Consider the following 11,226-nt stretch of genomic DNA (forward strand, 5'->3'; position numbering starts at 1 on the left):
TGTAAACAATTCACTCCAAACTAGTTATAACCAGATTTTCATCAATTTTTACCCACGGATAAAAAAGTTACACACGGATAAAAATGGTGCATTTTTTTCGAGTGCAAGCCTTATATTGTAGAACTACATGGAAATGCATTTATCTGTCACAGAATTTCATGAGAGCAGAAATTATTTGTAACTAGTGTAACTCTACTGTCTGTTCCCGGTAAGTTCTCAATAGCAAGAGACCTCTCGAGCTGGGTCTCAAGGTCGGCTTACTACCAACAATCAATACGAAACTAACGATTTTAAATTGGCTCACTACTTGACTAGCCTATTGGTCCCAAGCAAACGATTAACGTATCCCATTCTAGTCAAAATTCTAGTACTACACAATGTTTGTTTTGATTCGCTATGAAAGTTTGACAAATAAAATGAGGGGTTAGTGGATTTTCCTATGTTTCGAGGGGTGAATCGATTAGCTTGGGACCGAAGAGAGTACCAGAGCTGAGCCAAAAAGTTGAGCACGTTTCTTCGGGACCTTCTTGTCTTAGAGTTACCTCTATGTTACTAGTGGGCAATCTGAGGGGCTACGCGACCAAAAGTGCAGAATACTGTCACCTGATTAACGTTATGGAAAAAATGCAACTGTGGTTCAAGATGGAAACTATTTATTGAGGACAACTATTGTTTGAGAGGGTTGCACAGTGGTGCAGGAGGGTGTTTTCAGGTGAAAACTAAATAAGTGCATAAAGATGCAGCTTAATCAAGTTGGTGTCTTCAGGAAAATTTAGATTTGAAAAAAGGCGCATCTGATGAAGGGGTCGTCCAAAATTTAAATCCTTTAGTACAAAAAATAATGGTTTAAATCATCGTTTTCATTGATATATGAAGTATTTTTTAAGGAAGGTCCCTTCAAATCGTTTTTTCAACCATAACTTTTTTATTTGATTTTGAGTTGATTTTGATTTGAGAAAGAGTTTTTTCTTCATGTACCAAAACAAGCAAATTTCTAGAATACTCACAAATACAATTTTTTTTTCCTTTGGTTTGTTTTCCGTCGATCTTGTTTTCCGTGCTGAGCACCAATGCTACCGACGTGCCAGGAAGGCAGCTCCCACACCTGGACCCTACCTATCGACCCATCAACTCATGAACCGAGGACCAACGGCTTTACTTCCCATCCGAAGGAAGGCATGATCAGAGATGTTATGCCTCAGAACATCCCGGCGGCGCCGACTGGGATTGAACCCAGGCCTGCTGGGGGGAGAGGTAATCACGCTTACCACTACACCACCGACGCCGTTACAAATGCAATATGTTAAGAGCGTTATGTGTTCAAAACATACGATATTCTGGTGGATAATTTGCAAATTGGGGCAGCCAGTTTTATAAACTAATGACGTTTTCATTCCAGGACAGCTAATTTGAAATCATGGTTTTAGCTCAACTTTACTTAAAATTGGCTCTTTTCTGACCTAACTTTTTTATTTAAAAGTTTAATCATCTAGTTAAATTTTTTTTTTAGAATTCCACACAGCTTGACAGATAAATATCACACTACAACATTATGATTCTGCTAATTTTAATAGATGTTATTGACCTGCAGTCGTCCCGGTCCTGTGTTTGAGTCCGGAAACGGGGTCTTCCAAAATCCAACCGCAGGCAAGTATGATCGCTTTCTGAACAATTCCGTCCCTGAAACGATTATCACTTCTAGTCGAACTTCAAAAATGAACTCCTTCGTGATTGACCCATGTTGGACACCGGGACGCACGCCTGCCATATGTGTTATGGAAGCCCCTAATTCATCCATCACAATCGAGTTATTCCTGCCAGCGACCTCCAGCCGTCCCTGTCCTGTGTTTGGATTTGATGTAGGGGTCTTCCAAAACCCTATCTCAGGCAAGTACGACATTATTTCTAAAAATCAACTTCCTGAAATGTATTATGCCTTCGCCGATCAAGAGTTATTGACGTTTTTCTACTAAAAATATGCACTTTTCAAATGTTAATATCTCTGGTTGAGGCAAACAAAAAATAGTTTTTTTCCGGCATTTGAAAGGGCGTATGTTATTCTCAATAATATGAAAAAATTGGAGGTATGTTATTTTTTTAACTCGCATAAAATCAATTTGAATTTATTCATATTTTTTACTTTATTTGGGTATATCTTTTTTTTTTATTAAAAGAGACACAGAAAACAAATTAAGCTTAAAGCATTTGTCTTAAAAAGTTTTAAAAGTCTTTAGAGGATGACTTTCATGAGAAATTTGAAATAAAAAAGTTATTGGCAAAAGATGGATTTCATAGGACCACTCTAATGAAAAATTTAAATAAAACGTGATAGTACATTTCAATATTTGGACATTTAGTGTCTTCGAAAAAGTTTTTGTGCTTAAAAACTCCCTTCTTTTGGAGTTGGCAAACGTCAGGGTGGTCCTCAAATTAGGGGATTTTAAAAACTAACTTTTTTGTTTTACAAAATAGAAACATGTATTGTTTAAAAAAGTTGTAGCTAAGCAACTTTGTCGAAGATATTTTTTTCTAACTCTTAACGTTCTCATTTTAGAGTAACTTTTCGGAGTTGACTTAGGGTGTTCCCGGAAAAAATAGTTTTTTAGCATTTACTTTTTTATTTCAAATTTCTCATGAAAGTCATCCTGTAGAGACTTTTAAAACTCTTTAAGACGAATGCTTTAAGTGAAATTTGTTGTCTGTATCTTTTCTGTTTAAAAGATATACCCAAATATAGTAAAAAATATGACTAAATTTTAAATTGATTTTATACGAGTTAAAAAATATTGTACCTCCAAATTTTCCAAATTATTGAGAATAACATACGTCCTTTCAAATGCCGTAAAAAAAACTTTTTTTTGTTTTTCCCAACCAGAGATATTAAAATTTGAAACGTGCATATTTTTAGTATAAAAACATCAATAACTCTTGATTGACGAAAGATATTGACAAGCTCTGTGCAGCAAAAATTTGCGACTTTTTAAGATCTAAAAGTTATTTGAAGACACCTTTGCTGAGAAATCCGAAATAAGAAAACTAGAGCAAAACAACTGTTTTTTTAGAGCCATTCTGGGCCAGTAGAATTTTTCCTGAATTTTTTTCAGTGTCTTTTGAGCCCCTAAATGTGCTAGATTATGTTCTACTTCAATAATCGTAGTTCTTTCTGCCCGAGCTGAAAGGTATTTCCACTTGAATCGTGGATCTGCCTGATCCATCTCCGAGACGTATTTGTAAACTTTTTCTCTGACAACTCGGAAGTCCTTGAATTTCTGCGGTTCGTTTTCAACATCCTTTTTCAGCTTTTCATACTCCATGTCTATAGACAGTACATCCACTGTATTGATTCTTGAAAGTGCATCAGCAAGCATATTCAAACTTCCTTTTCTATATTCTAGCTTGAAATCATATTGCTGCAGTTTTAGCGCCCAGCGGACTAACCGGGCTGAATTTCCTTCCACGCTCACCTGATTTAACTATCTCAGCGATTGTGCGTCAGTGATGACCTTGAACATAGATCCTTCTATGTAATGTCGGAAGCGTTCGATTGCTAAAATTACGCCTAGGCATTCACGCTCTGTTGCAGAATACTTTTGTTGTGTTGCTGACAACTTCTTCGAGTAAAATGCGATTGGTCTCTTCCGTCCGTCTTGCACTTGGATGAGTACCGCTCCTACTGCATGAGCTGAGGCATCCGATTCGATGATGAACTGCGTCCCGAAGTCTGGATTTGCTAGGATAGGTGGGGAGGTGAGTAAACTTTTCAGTTTGCATAATGCTGAATCTGCTTCCTTAGTCCATACTAATTTGTTGCTATTCTTTTTCAGGAGGTCTGTAATCGGCGACAAGATTTCGCTGTAGTTGGGAATAAACTGTTTAAAGAAGCCGATCATTCCAATTAAGCTACGGATCTCCCTTACAGTTTTTGGAACTGGATAGCTGAGGATTGGTTCCAGCTTTTCGCTGTCTATGGAGACAGTCCCTCCTCCGACAAGATGTATCCAAGGTAATGAACCTGTTTTTGACATATTTTCGATTTTTCTAAGCTTATAGTAAGGCCTGCTTTCCTGATTCGTTGTGCGACAATTTCGAGTAATCTAAAGTGTTCCTCTAAAGATTTTGTGAGAATGATTATATCATCCATATATACAAAAACTGCTGGTTCTAAATCAAACCCTATCACTTTATGCATTAGTTTTGTTTGCGTTGTAGGTGCTCCTTTTAAGCCAAAGGGCATTACTTTAAACCTGTACAGTTTCCTACCTGATCTAAATGATGTAAAATCTCTGCTATTTTCTTCTAACGGTATTTGCCAATAGGCTTTAGCTAAATCTATTGCTGAAAAGTACGTGGCTTTTTCTATTTTGGACAAAATATCCTGCATATCTGGTAAAGGGTAGGCCTCGTTTTTTGTTATTTTATTAACGTTTCGGCAATCTAAACATACTCTCCATTCTCCTGAAGGCTTGCGAACTGGCAAAAGCGGATTGCACCAGTCAGAGGATGATTCTTCAATGACATCTAACTCAATCATTCGATCTATTTCTTTTTGGATTTCTCTTTGCATTGCTGGTGATCGTCCGTACTTAGGCGGTCTCTTCGCAACCGCTCCCTCTATGATCTCAATTCTATGCTGCAGTATATTCGTTCGTCCTAGCTTACCATTTGATTTGAATATCTCTAGTATTTTGCCTAATTCGATTTTCTGAGGATCCGTCAATTTATGTTCTGTATTCAGTTTTCCAATATTTACATCAACCGGAGGTTCTACTGACGGTATTTCAAGTGACTAATCTTCATTATTGTCTTTTTCCATTAATGTTTCACCCGTAGGTTCTAGAATCAAATTTATGTCTTCGTAGGTTACTGCAAAATAATTGGTAGCTGTATTTAGAGAAATTAGATCTACTTCTGTGGAATTAATGGTCAATGGTTTCCATTCTGCATTATTTGACATCGCAGGTTTGATGCCAAACTGATTCCAGAAATCAATCCCTAAAATTAGCTGTTTTGCTATTTGCGGTACGTATAATGTTGGAATTACTTTTGTAGTTCCTTGAAAAGTATATGGAATGTGAAGCATTCCTATTCCCGGATGTTCTGTTTCGTCAGCTGTTCTAATTTTCAATGCTGTTGGCCGTATTTTGAAGTTATGTCTAGCTATTAATTTTGGATCGCTAATTATGCTAATTGCCGCACCTGAGTCAAGTAACGCATCTAACTCTTTCCCTAGCACTCTAACCGTCACATGAGGACACTTATTTGTTTTAATGTTAATGTGAACTAATTCCTTGTGATCTAGATATTCTGGGTTTACTGTTTTGGGAGATTTTGTTTCTGAATTAGATTGATCGCTCCCTACGACCTCTCCACTTGATCGTTTTTTGGCTCCGATGCGAATCGGTGATTGTTTCCCTGCGATTCGGAATATTCTCATTTACAGGAATCTCATTTCCAGTTCTCTGTTGAGGAATTTCAGGAGCTCTCCTCAATCCCGACATCTGATGTAATTCTCGTCTACGACTATTGTCATACGAGGGATGTGATGCGATTGAATTTCGATCTCTGTTGTCAACTCGGTCATCGGCATCCAGATTTCCAATCTGATTCTCCTGAAATCTGTTGAAGAACTGATCCATCATGGAGCCCATTTTTTTTTTTAATTCTTTATTTAAGAGATTTTTAGCCTTAGGCTAGTTCATCTCTAGTCAGTTGTTGAGGTCTCAGAAGGAGAACCTCCTACGGAGCTGTTGGACATAGTAGGCTTAAAATGAGTTTCTCCTGACAATGCCTGGGGGGAACACCTTCATGAGGGCCAGAAGACTCATCCCATGTGATGCCCCTCCGGCTGCTGAGGCTGTAAGGTGACAGCTCTCCTGGCTCTTCACGAAGACGACAACAAGTTCAAAAAGAATAACACAAAACTGAACGAGACGACACCGTGACGAGGTCCAAAGGCTCATCCCGTGCGGTGCCGTCCCGACAGTCAGAAGAAATTAAACATATAAACAAATGAACGAGTATACAAACGAATATAACAGCTATGGCTTTCCTAGATCTCATGGTATAGGTTAGCTTCCCTGAGGAAAACTAGCAGGGCGTCTGCAGCGGCTGAATCCTCTCCGTGTAGGTTCCGGATGCTGGAGGTGATCCCATAGGATTCCCTGAGGTCCTGGAATTCAGGACAGATGCAGAGGACGTGTTCAACGGTGGCCGGGAGATGGCAGATGGCACAGCTTTTGCGGAAGGGACCTCCGCCGCCGAAGTTATAGTAAAACCGACAGTGGCCAGTCCTCAGCCTTGAGAGCACTCTCTGATCCCGGAGGTTTGGGAGGTCCGTCCATGCCTCCGTGGTTCCTTTGATCTTCCGGATGAAAGGCTCTCGAGTGCTGAACCACTGGTCGGCCCAGGCTTTCTGTACGGTTGTTTTGATCCATCGCCGGAGATCTGGAAGGGGGACTTTGTCCGTGAATCTCGGACCCGCCGGTCCAGTTCCAGCGAGTTGGTCTGCTGCTTCATTACCAGGTATTCCGCAATGACTGGGGATCCATGTAAAAATGGTGCTGCTCGGGGCGTATTCGATGGTAGCTTGAATCCACGGGTGGGTGGGAACTGCTGAAGCTAGCTCTTGGATAGCACTGAAGGAATCAGTTAGTATTACGATTGGCTGGTTTGCTGGTGACGTGGCCGCATGGAAGATTGCGGCCGCTTCGGCCGAGTAAACGGAGCATTGTTGTGGTAAGCTGCTGCTAGCGAGTATGCCACTTCCGGATACTCCGATGCCAACGCCCGTGTTGGATCGGGAACCATCGGTGTACCGGTGAGTGTGTTCGGCGTAATGGGTTCGGAGGCGTTCGATTACTGTGCGACGGAGGGCCGCGGAGTTGTCTCCTGCTTTAAATCGATTTTTTATGTGATAGTCAATATGAATGCTGGAAGAGAGCCAGTTCTTCTCTCCGTTCCAGTGGGTCCTAGCCACTGGGGGGAGGTCAATGCTGGCGATCGTCTGCAGGATTCTGTCCCCCTCGTCGAGGAGGAAGATTCTGCCGTTTCCTGCTGTCTTGGCGGCGAAGGATGCAGCTTTGAAGATGGTAGCGTTAATGATGCGGTACCGAAAGGGTAGAACCCCTGCTTCAACACAAGCGGAATCAGCGGGGGTGGAAGGTAGAAGGCCAGAGATTATCCTGATGCTGCTGTTGAAGGTTGGACCGAGGATCTCAACCTGCTTCTCAGAGTTGATACACGTGAGCTCTGTTCCATACAGCAGCCTGCTATCGATGATAGCTTGCGCTACCCGGAAGCGAACTGCCCGATTATTAGTGCGATGGGGCCTGGAGATGGTCCGGATCAGGTTAACTCTGCTTCGGCAGTCTTTTTTGACCTGGTTGAAGTGCGGCACGAAGGAGAGGGTGCGGTCCACAAGTACCCCCAGGATACGAATGGATTTCTTGATGGGGATAGCCTGGTCGCCAATCTTCATGGCGGTCCCGTTGACCCGGTGTCTTGAAGGGCAGACGTGGCATCTGATGCTTTTTTTGGCAGAGAGCTGATAACCGGCAGTTTGGGCCCATTTTACTACGGCTGAGACCGCGGCTTGCGTGAGGTTCCGGGTGCGTGTTGTGGTGGGCCCCGTTACCACGATGAGGACATCGTCGGCGTACACAAAGATGCGGACGTTCTTTGGTAACTGGCGGAAGATTCCGTTCATCGCGATAAGGAAGAGTGTGACGGAGATCACTGATCCCTGGGGGATCCCCGTTTCATCCTGAAAGCTCCTGGATTTGGCATTTCCGATAGCAACATGGAAAATACGGTCAGTGAGGAAGTTCCGAACGAAGTGGACCATGTGTCCGTTAAGTCCCCAGCTGACGAGTTTGGCAAGTACAGCCGGAGTCCAGGTCCTGTTAAAAGCCTTAGAGATGTCTAGTGAGACCATTTCAGTGTGGTGTCCCTGGTCGAAGGCGGCTTTCAGCACGTCTCCCAGTGTGGCGAAATAGGTAGAGGTGCCGAATCCTGACCTAAAGACGTGTTGTCGATGGTCGAGAAGATTGTTGGTCTCCAGGAATGTCCTGAGTCTGCGATTAACCATCCGCTCGAAGACCTTGCTCATGCAGGAAGTGAGTGCGATGGGCTGGAACTTCGTCGTGTCCTTCGTGTTTTCACTCGTCTTCGGCATTGGAATAACCAGGCTCTCCCTCCAGGATGCTGGATAGGAGTCGGTGGTCCAGAGCTTGTTGAACAGGTCGAGCATCAGGACTTGCCCTTCGATCGGTAGGTGTGATAGTAGGGGGTACCCGAGTTCGTCGGGACCCGCCGATTTCCCCTTGCACTTGCTGAGTGCAAATTTCAGCTCCTCCCATGAGAAAACCCCATTTATCCTGGTGTTATTGTTATCATTCGGAACGTTGAAGTTACCTATGGAGGTCGGTGTGGCGTTGTTGCGACGACGGAAGTTCTCCCTGTATTCGGGAATAGCCGAAAGCTCCGCGAAGTATTTGCCTAACTCATCGGCTACGGCTGTTGGCTCTGATACGGTGATGCCACCGGACTGCACTTGCAGTGGGGCTGAACGTCTCTTTCCGCTTAGCGCATTTACCCGGTTCCAAATGTCTGCCGAGGGCTGGGAAGCGTTGATGCTGTCGAGAAAGTTCGTCCAGCTCTCTTGCTTGGCACTTCGAATCGTTTTCCGGCATTGGATGTGAAGTTCACGGTAACGTTCGAGGATGCCGTCTCTGTCAGGGTCGTCTGGTCTAGTCTTTCTCAACTTACGGAGGGCCTTTCGTCGGGCCTTCACCGCTGCCTTGGTTTCGTCGGACCACCATCTGAGAGCCTTCCGTCCGGGGATGCTGCTGGTTTTGGGTATTGAGGCGACAGCTGCTTCGAGGATTAGTTTCGTAAGGTCGGGGATATTGCCTGGATTCTGCTCCTGGATACCGGGGAGAATGGCGTTCCTGTACACCTCCCATTCGGCTTTGTCATACATCCAGCGTGGTCTACGGGTGGTTTCTGGGGCTGTGGCAGATGAGAGTTGGATCTGGATCGGGTAGTGATCGCTGCCGTACAGGTCAGCGTTGGTACACCACGTAACCTTTCCAGCCATGGAACGGCTGACCGTAGAAACATCGATAGCGGTGGCGTGTCTCCCATTAAAGAACGTCGGGTTTCCATGGTTAAGGACCGTCATGTCCTCCTGCTCGAAAGTATCCATAAGGAGGCTTCCTCTGGGATCCGAGCGAGGGCAGCCCCAGGACGGGTGGTGCCCATTGAGGTCACCAACGAACATCCTCGGTTCGGGCAACTTCCTGAAAACATCCGTCATTTTTGTCATCATGGAGCCCAGCTTGTCAGTTAGGACATCTACGATTCGTTTGATGTCATCTGATGTTGAGCCTTGGACAGGTTGAAATCATTACATTAATTTGCCCACAAATGTGGCAGAACATGCGCTTTTGTTTGGTGCAGTCTCGCCAAAAATGGCCGAACTGACGACAATTCCAGCATAACACATTATTTTGTTGGCCAGGTTCTTCTTGTTCCTCTGTTCGCCGACTTGTTTTCGGTTCCTGTCGTTGCTTTGTCTTCATTTTATGCGACGAAATCGCATTAATTTCCTCTTCGGATTCTTCTGTGTCTACCTGAGGTTCTGCTACGTCATTAAGGTTATGAACATTGTAAGTCCTTGATTTTGTGGTGTATGTTTGGTACAATGCTTTATCGAGGTCAAAGCACAGACTGGTCAACGCGTCCAAATTAATGTGATCCAAATCAATGAATGCTAGATGAGCACGATAACAGTCCTTCATGTTATCTAGAATAATGTTCAATTTTTGCTTTTCGCCTAGTGGCTTTGACAGTTTTTGTGCCAAACGCTCCATATCTGCTACATATGCGATAAATGTTTCCTGTGGTAATTGTCTTCTATCCCTGATTTGTTTTTCCGTTACTCTATCTGTGTTTGGCATTCCAAATCTGAGTTTCAGCATGTATTTGAAAATTTTCCATGAAGCGAATCTAGAACTGTACGTATAGTACCATTCCTCTACCGCCGAATCAAGTCTAAATAAGAAATTAACTTGCCCTAACAATTCTGCTTCTGTCGTCCTATTATTATTTGCTAATGTCTCTACTCTTTTTAGGAATTCCTCAACCGATGGTCCTCTTGGGTCTCCACTATATTTGACTGGCCATTTGTCGATTGGAACCCTCGATTGCCTTTCAAAAAATCTTGGAGCTTGATTAGGATTCCTTCCATCTACGTTTTCCCTGCGATTCGGAATATTCTCATTTACAGGAATCTCATTTCCAGTTCTCTGTTGAGGAATTTCAGGAGCTCTCCTCAATCCCGACATCTGATGTAATTCTCGTCTACGACTATTGTCATACGAGGGATGTGATGCGATTGAATTTCGATCTCTGTTGTCAACTCGGTCATCGGCATCCAGATTTCCAATCTGATTCTCCTGAAATCTGTTGAAGAACTGATCCATCATGGAGCCCAGCTTGTCAGTTAGGACATCTACGATTCGTTTGATGTCATCTGATGTTGAGCCTTGATTCGATTGCCTTCGTCTAGTAGATGAGTGGTCCTCTTCTACCTCGTTGTCAAAATCAATCAACAATGATTCTGGAGAGTCTGATACTGAAACTTCCTCTCTGCGAAGTGATTCTCGGTGATCTTGTTGCCTTTCCGTTTCTGCAACACTAGGTCGTAGCGGGATCCATAATCGCCCCCTTGAGTTTCCTGCTAGCTCTGGGTTGAATACTCTGGCATCTGGATTCAATGAGTGTCTCGAACTTTGATTGTAAACTTCTGTGGACCTCGGAACTCTTTTGTCCGGGGGAAATTCATACTGCGTTATTCTGTGTACCAAGCTTTTCTTTCTTCCTGCTACATTTTCAAATCTACTTTGACCCGCGCTATTCCTACTTTCTCTTCTAGATACTTCTCGTGGAATTTGGTCCCGTTCTGACCCGAATACCTCAACTAATGTTTCGATTTCATCTAATAGTTCCTTTTTCATTTGAATTTGATATGCATCTAGCGCTGCTATCCTCTTCAGACGCAAATACAAATGTTTCAGTCTTGTGGTCAGCTGTTTTTCGACTTTTACTTCCAATTCATGTCTTATCATTATCAGTTTAATTTCAATCATTCCTACTTCTTCTAACAAAGTTTTTCTTGGTGTTAAAATTTTCGGAACCTGAGCTTCTCTACACTGTTCAGTGAAC

Source organism: Ochlerotatus camptorhynchus, unplaced genomic scaffold (assembly GCF_037179485.1).
Source record: "Ochlerotatus camptorhynchus isolate MF236.1 unplaced genomic scaffold, CSIRO-AGI_Acam_v1.1 ptg000428l, whole genome shotgun sequence".
Lineage (NCBI taxonomy): Eukaryota > Metazoa > Arthropoda > Insecta > Diptera > Culicidae > Ochlerotatus > Ochlerotatus camptorhynchus.